Below are 8,961 nucleotides of genomic sequence, written 5' to 3' on the forward strand. Positions count from 1 at the left end.
TTTTGCCACACCAGCCCCACATCCACCTCCAATCGCTGCCACATCTAGCCCCCACCACCATGAACCCAACAGTTGTTCAACGGTTAAGCGCCAAATCAATGGTTGTTCAACGGTTAAGCGCCAAGCCAATAGTAGCATGTGAATGGACGAATTTACCCTTGGTTAAATTGAGGTTAACTGGGTTTCTTAACTAGGTTAATTCTAAAGGATAAAAATTATTACATAATATAGTGATTTTGGACAAAATCTGTAATTGTTTTTTTAAATGGTACGTTTCATAATCTTTCTATACTAATAAACAAAAATCCTTTTTGGACACGTGTCATTCTCTGGTAATTTCTTACCCTTATTTTTATTTATCTATTTATCTCTTTTATTTTCATAATTTGAAATTAATTTCTTTTTTAACTCTAAAGTTTCAATCTTTGGCAATTTAAGTCTAATGTTTTAATCTTTGGTATTTTAAACCCTTTGATTAATTTGATTTTTCACTTCCAATTCAAAAGTTTTCATCTTTTGCAATTTAACCCCTTTAATTTTTTTACTTTCAACCCAAAGCTTTTTATCTTTTGCAATTTCATCTCAACACTTTTTTTACTTTCAACGTTAGTCTCTTATATACCTTTCATCTTTCATAAGTTCTCCGTTTAAGGTGTTATTCTAAATTTCCGAGTTAACACGTCGCAACGCGCGTGTCATGTTCAACGTTTTTTCATCTATTTTTTTCCTGTTTAACACGTCCGTCGCAGCGCGTCTATTTTTCACGTTTGATAGGTCTGTCGCAACGTGCGAGTCAGAGATCGACTTAGTTATTCGTATTGGACTACTAGTTCTACTCTATTAAGCCAAATATGATTTGTATTTTTGTAAGTGAAATAACTCAATTTGTCATAAACAAGCCGATTTTATAAAATCAGTAATTTTATAATTTGGAAATATTTGATAATTTTATTTAATCAGTGGATAATTTGAGAAACTCGAAACATGTTGAGGAATCTATCTACTATAATAAAAGAAACCAATTTTTAGACACGTGTCATTCATTGAAGGCATCCTCAAATATGTACTTATTTTATATTAACTAACTAAATAAATAAATAATAAATTAATATTAAATCTTATCATACTTTAATAAAATATTATCCTCAAATCTAAATTGTTAATTTAATATATTTTAAAAACAAATACCTCTCTTTCCTACTTATCTTATATTTAAAAATATAAATAATAAATTAATATTAAATGTTATTCTAATTTATTAAAAATATAACTGTTTTTATTATTTGGTATATAAAATTATATTTATTCAACTCGTGTAAAACGCGGGGTTTTAAAAAATTTAACTTTTATTATTTACTATACAAAGTTACATTTATATAACCCGTGTAATACACGAAGTTTTTAAAGATATAATTTTTTTTTTATCATTTGCTATGTAAAATTAGATTTATTTAACACGTGTAATAGACGTGGTTTTTAAGGATATAATTTTTTTTATTATTTGGTAGATTTTTCAACCCGATTATACGAGGGTTTTTTAAAGATACGACGTTTTTAGTATTTATTACATTTATTTAATCTGTGTGATACACATGGTTTTTAAAGATATAACTCTTTTTTAGATCTATTCAACACGTGTAAATACGGGGTTTTTAAGGATGTATTTTTTTTTATCATTTGGTAGATTTATTCAACCCGATTATACACGGGTTTTTTTTTTTAAAATACGACATTTTTAGTATTTAGTATACAAAATTACATTTATTTAATATGTGTAATATACATGGTTTTTAAAGATATAACTTTTTTTACTATTTGATATATAAAATTACATTTATTTAACCCGTAAAATATGTGAGTTTCATAAAGATATAACTTTTTATTATTTAATATATAAAATTATATTTATTCAACCCGTGTAATACACGGGGTTCTAACCTAGTATATAAATAAACGAATTGAAATAAATTGTGATTTTAATATTATAATAATATATAATTTTTTTAATACTTTTATTATTTTAATATTATAATAATAGTTATTTTCTTCATTTTTTAACTTTAATCATTTTTTTAATATCAGGGGTTGGGATAAGCTTGGTGTCAACCGGTACGGTCCTGTTCGGTATCAGTACATAAAGGTAAAACCGGCACTAATACAGAAAACGCCAAAAGTTGGTGCCGAATTGATATTGGAAATCTTTTGGTTCGGGAAATTCGGTGCTGCTACCCGGTGCCATTTGCTCATCCCTGATCACGGTTACCGTACGAACAAAGGTATCGTACAACTTTTTATTTTCTTCAACTTTTAATTTTTTTTTCTTTTTTTAGTTTCCGGGGTAGGGATGAGTTCGGTGCCAACCGATACAGAATCGGTACTGATACCGAAAAAACCGGTTACGGTACCGGTATATGAAGGTAAAAAACGATAGTGAACCGGTACCGGGCACCAAAAGTCGGTACCGAATTGGTACTTAAGATCTTTCGGTTCGGAAAATTTAGTACCGGTACCCAAAACAATTTGCTTATCTCTGACCACGGGTTTCATACGAACAACATCGTTACCATACAACTTTTTTAGTTGATTTTGTTTCGGTTATCTTTTAGTGTTTTTTTATACATTTTCTTTTTATTCTTGTCAGCAGTTCCGTCTTTTAGGGTTTTTTTCTACATTTTCTTTTTATTCTTGTCAGTAGTTCCGTTCGCAACATGCTCGTAGTAATTTCAAAACACATGTAAACACATACTAAATAACAAAAAAAATTCGCCGCAACGCGGCGAACTCCTTTAAAGCTAGTTGATGTTTTAAGATTCAAAGTATCCATTCAATAATAGAAATAATAGTTTTGATTAATTATAGGGTGTGGTCATGACTAGTGGTGCAAACGAGCCGAGTGGCTCGCGAGCTCATCGAGATCGGCTCGAGAAAAAGGTCGAAACGAGCCGAGCCTTATCGAGCCCGAGCCGAGCTTGAGCCTAAAATAAAGCTCGTTTGCTTATGGAGCCCGAGCTCGAGCCTCACATGTGAAGCTCGTTAGGCTCGTCGAGCCTTATCGAGCTTTAGTGTAAATGAGCTGAGTTGAGCCGCGCTTATTCAAACGTGTTTACAAGCCGACCTCGAACCTAAAAATAAGCTTATTTAGTAAACGAGCCCGAGTCCAATCTTCACTTATCGAGCTCGCGAGCCTAAAAAGTCTATTATTTTTATTATTTTTATTTAATATATTAATTAATAGATAATAAACGAGCCGAGCCCGAGCCGAGCTCGAGCTTGAGAAAATATAAACGAGCCAAGCTCGAACTTGAGAAAATATGTAACACCCCAAAACTCGAATTACCTAGTTGTTAATATGTTATCACATTAAAAGAAAAAGATGTGGTAACTAGATTATTAAACCTAGTTAAATGCCTTGATAAAAGGAATAAGGATATAAATTTGGGTTAAGTATGAACAAGGGAGAAACATGAGGGGTTGAAAATGGGCAAAGAGAAAGGCAAAATATAAAACAAAAATTAAAAATCACACAACCCATTTCTGTGCGTGTGTGTGTGTACGAGCAGAGGAGAAGAAAAGAAGGGGGAGCCCTTCTCAAACCCTAAGCAACGAATTGGAAGGATTCTGGCCGAAATCGAACCTGCATGAACCTTAATAGTGATAATCTAAGCAAGATGTAACCAAGGTATGTCTCGATTCTCAGTTTTGGAGAACAACCGTGAAGTGGGTTTTGATGAATGTATGAATTCGATCAAAAATTGGCATGAATACTTGCTAATGTTATCATGTTTAAATCGAATCATGGCTGAATTTTAGTAATCTTAGGGATTTAGAAGGAAACCATGTTTATGAGTATGAGAAAGACTATGATGAACATGTGTTTAGTGATGATTTTGATTATGTTGATGCATGTGTTATGTATTAGGTTTTGATAGTAATATAATGTAGGTGACAATATGATTTTGTTTGAATGTAATGGTTCATGATATGAATTTGGGAAGAACATGCTTAAACCACTTGTACACTATACTTGGAAAGTAGATCGCACACCAAGTGTTTGATGAAATGCCTAGTATAGGTTAGTATTTGTTATCACTTGTATGGAATGTTAATTAAATAGTAATGAAGGTGATTATGTATTATAAGTATGAAAAGTGCTTAGTTATGATGTTATGTACAAAATGACATGCTACGTGTATCAAGTAACAAAGCTGATTAGAATTAAAATTTGTTGCGCAACAATTTTGCAAAAATCATATAAAATCATAGGAAGGACCTGTGAGGTCGAGCCTTATATGCTCAAAAAGCTATTTAAACATACTACGTTTTGTGTTTGAACATGTTTGTTGAATTCGGATGTTAAACAGGCCAAAACAGTGCCCAAAGTCGGCAATACTGTTTTGACAGCAAGCTGTTTGGAAGCATTTCAGCTTCTGTGCTGATTTTGTAAAAATCATATAAAATCATAGGAACGTCCGATTGTTACGATCTTTATATGCTTAGAAAGGTCTCTGAGTGTAGATCATTTCATATTTGAACATGAAGAACTGAATCAGAAGATAAATGGGTTAAAATGTGTCGTGAACAGCTGCTGCGCAGAAAGTTGCTGCACATTTTTAGTATAAATATTAAGTAAAAATAGTTGTATTGTTATGCACACTTGTATGAATTATGAACTACTGATTTTAATAAATTATTAGTAAGTTATTTGATTGTTTTAAGTGTCTAAAACACTTACCAACTAGTTTATGCATATGATTGCACCAACGGGTCGAAACGGGTTGTTGATAGAAAATAGTAGAATGGATGTGTAAAAAACCAAGGTGTTAAGAAATGGTATGAAATGTTTAACGTATGCAACAAGTTGCCTAACTTAGAAAATGTCATCATTCTAAGTATGGAATTTTGAAAGAATAACGAACATGATGTAAATACATAATTATGCATGCTAGAAGCTCATGTATGACTTTTGTGATGATGGAATGATAAATTGTTAGATTGATTAGCATTGTAGTATTATGATACATGTTGAACTCGTTAAGCGATTGACACGTGAATAGAAGTGTGATTAGTGATGCGTATGATTACGTATACTAACTATTGAATGGATGTAATGGAATGAGATAATAGGAACGTGTCAAGGAGAGCTCAAGCATAGGAGGATAACGGGTCAAGATAAGGCAAGGTGACAAATACACTTATTGGAGTACTCAAGGTAAGTGATTTCTGTAATCACTTCTTATTTTATTTAAGTAAAGTAGCGTTAGTTGATTAAGCATGATGAGGTTTGAAGTTTCATATGGTTTTGGCCGTATGAAATTGGTAATTTTAGCTTAGTAGACCGAATGGGACAATATAAGGTTGTAATGATATGACGAATAATGTCTATGTAATGGCTACGGTATGTAACCGGGTAATGGCTAAAATTTGCACATAAGTGCACCAACCGAGAATGGGGACTTAGGTTAATGGGTCAAAGTGAAGGTATACTTTAGCACGAAACGTTTGTACAAGCAATGTCGATAGTATTTCATGTGCCCGGTTAGTGTAAGGTGTTATAACATTAACATTATGTGAGCCTTAAGTGTAAACATATGAGTTGTTGATAAATGCATGACGGGTCGAATAATTCGTAATGAATAATAAGCCGAAAATGTATAAGTTAAGAATTTCCTAACCCGGATGTTGGATTTTAAGTTCACATAATAGAATGTTAGTTTACAATCATGCAGGAAGAAACGTGAGGTTAATCGGGTAAACGGTTTAAAAGCTATGCAAGTTTTTGTGCGTGCGAACGACAAAACAACACAGCAGAAAAATGGCAAAACTAGAGGCCGTCGCCGACGCCCCTATGGGCCGTCGCCGACGCCTTGTGCATTTTTAGTTTTCTCCGACGCCTAATTTTCCTGTCTACGGAGGTTTCTGGCTACGCGAAAAACTAATAGCCGTCGCCGACGCCCTATAGGGCCGTCGCCGACGGCCTCCACATGTTTTAAATGCTGAAATTCGTTAATTAAGTTATTGTGTGTACCGTAAGCTTCGGTATATTAACCGTGGTCTACGATGGGCCTCCCAAACATAATTTTGAATGTTTCCTTGATGTTTTTGGATCATAAATCCAAGTCTAAGCACTCCATAATTAATGTACGAGTATGATAAGTGAATGCGAATAAGTTAAATCAAGAATTGAATGTAAGTAAGTATGTGTAGACATGATTATGTAAGCATTTAGTTATGTATATAGATAAGTAGATGTGTAGATATGTAGGTGCGTATGATTAGACGTATGAATATACGAATGCACGAAGTAGGATTTATCGCCTATGAAAAGAATGGGACAGGTATGTATATATACATGGTTTCAATACGTTTGAGTATGGACGTTACTAATGATGTGCTTGAGATTGGGATGTAATGCAGGAATGAGAACGTCAGACTCTTGTAGAATTGAAGCCGAACCTGGAAGTCGAACTCGAAACAAAGGAATCCGAGAGGATAGTCGAATGAATTAGAGTTTATGTTGTTGAATGTTATATTATTTTTAATTGTACCAGATTATTGTTGTATGATGTTGTCAATGACTAATGGTTAAGTTGTATGTGATGTCCACAGGTACTACACGGATTTCTTCTACCACTATCGAAGATAAGCGGGCATAGATCGAGTCGAATAACAAGGATTGTACGGAAAGAACGGTTACGTAGTCTTAATTTTGTAACGCATTAATTTGTAAAAAGGGGAAGTGAATTTTGTAAGCTTCTTCTTGAATGTGTGTATTATTTTAAAGATCGTAAAGGAATTTTTTTAAAGCTATTTTTCCGCTGCGTTATCTTTAAGTTCTTACACGATGATCTTACAGGGAATCGTTCTTATTACGAACGGGTCATGCCCGAATTTTTTTTTTCTTAAATAATAGTATGGTAATATTACTTTTCGGATCAAGAAATATGGGCGTTACAAGTTGGTATCAGAGCCCAGGTTTGAGAGAATCAAGTAACAGGAGGTAAATACTTGAACTCAAACCGGTGTGCTCTCGTGACCGAGAACCCGTGCAATCCAAGACTCGATCGAGGCTTAAAGGCAAAAGCGAATGTAAGTACGTATTAGATTATGTATTTGGAGGAAACTAATAGTATGTTTTGTGAAGGGTAAGCGCAATTGTTGGAAGAGATGACCCGTGAATGCGGTCTAGGACCGGCATCGAGGCAAGTAATAAAACAAATTGACCCCAGGTACGTAAACCTAACGTATGGGCGTATGAAATGGTATGGGTAAGCAAGTGAAAGAAAAATTTTGAACAAACTATAATAACGACATGGTAAATAAGTTTTGAAAATGTTACACGAGCCGAAACTAAATTCTTCGGACATAAGGTGGCAATTACGCGAAGACACGAAACTAGTACGTGGAATGTGTACCTGGCCAATACACAAGAAACGTATGACGTTCGTGAGACCGTGATAATTATTACAGGTATGTCCGATAGAGTTTGGTAGCAGCTAGGCGTGTGGGTGAAATGGGTAGTAAGACTCTCGGGGGATTGAGAGTACTTTGAAGGAATGAAATATGCGAATGCAATGCTTAAATCCGCGAGACGGATTCAAGGAATAAAGTATGCGAATGCAATGCTTGAATCCGCGAGACGGATTCAAGGAATGAAATATGCGAATGCAATGCTTGAATCCGCGAGATGGATTCAAGGAATGAAGTATGCGAATGCAATGCTTGAATCCGCGAGACGGATTCAAGGAATGAAATATGCGAATGAAATGATTGAATCCGCAAGACGAATTCAAGGAATGAAAGGCATGAACGAAATGACTGAATCCGCGAGACGGCTTCAAGGAATGAAAGAGGTGAATGCAATATTTGAATTCATTAGACGGATTCAAAACATTAAAGGTACGAAAGGTATGAGTAAGGTGTTCGAATCCGCGAAATGGACTTAAGGTATAAACGACTAAAGCTAGTCTACTTGAGAAGAAGTCAATAGTCTGACCATAATTATGTCACACAAGACATATAAGTAAACGTAAAGCAAATGGACAAAAGTATGATAGGAGTGAAAATATCCGAAGGTGTAAGGAATTACGAACCAGACAAGTAAATGTTTCTTAAGTGATATGATTCAAACTATGCTTAAATTTTCATATATATATTTATATATATATGAATGTATTTATGTGAATGCATTGCATGCGAGAAGGTCGAAAGGATAAACGGGTCATGCGGGACAGATGGCGATTGCCAATTGGGCTCGTTAGTTAATGTTTTGATACTTTAAGTTTTGTACTCGTAGGTGAGCTTGATGAATGGACATGCAATGTCACTAATCGGAAAGGAATGATCTTCGTAAGGTATGGATAACAAATCAACGGAATCTACTTCCGTCAGGTATGTATAAAAAGAGTTATAACTTAAATAGGAGGTTACGACTCGACTAGAGACTAATGTAATAGAATAGTATATATATATATATATATATATATATATCAAACCGAAATGCAAAAATGTAGAATGAATTTCAAAATGTTCGTAATGATCGCCAAGTGGTATAGAACTTGAATGCTCGTAACTGTGGAAATCCTGATAGAATGTAAGAGATGACAAGTATCGTAAGAAATACTAACCTTGATGCTCGGCTTGTTGGCCATGTTCATTTGAACAAGACATTGTAGAAAAGATACGCATGGCATAAATAACGATAGTAACCATGGAAATAATGCTTAGTCTCCATGGTAAGTACGGATAAGTAGGTTTGAGAGGTTGTAATAATAAGTCTTTGAAAGATTATAGTACGTGTATGATAATGTATCGACCCCTCCTAAGAGCTTAAGGGTAATCTGAAGTAATGATAATAATGGAATGTTTAGGATGGCTCATAGTGAGCAAAATGAAAGATAGCATATGATGTATGAGTAGTATAAAATAAATCGATTTATTTCGATTAGCAAATATATGAATGTA

General features: G+C 34.1%; 1 long non-coding RNA gene across 1 annotated transcript; it reads left to right on the forward strand.

Moving 5' to 3' along the window:
* Positions 1-3,530: 3,530 nt before the first annotated feature.
* LOC110872020 lies at positions 3,531-6,807 on the forward strand. The gene is made up of 2 exons (XR_002554060.2): positions 3,531-3,679; positions 5,125-6,807. It is a non-coding gene; the product is annotated as an uncharacterized LOC110872020 (long non-coding RNA).
* Positions 6,808-8,961: the final 2,154 nt, after the last annotated feature.

The sequence above is a fragment of the Helianthus annuus genome, chromosome 8, assembly GCF_002127325.2.
Source record: "Helianthus annuus cultivar XRQ/B chromosome 8, HanXRQr2.0-SUNRISE, whole genome shotgun sequence".
Classification (NCBI taxonomy): Eukaryota; Viridiplantae; Streptophyta; class Magnoliopsida; order Asterales; family Asteraceae; genus Helianthus; species Helianthus annuus.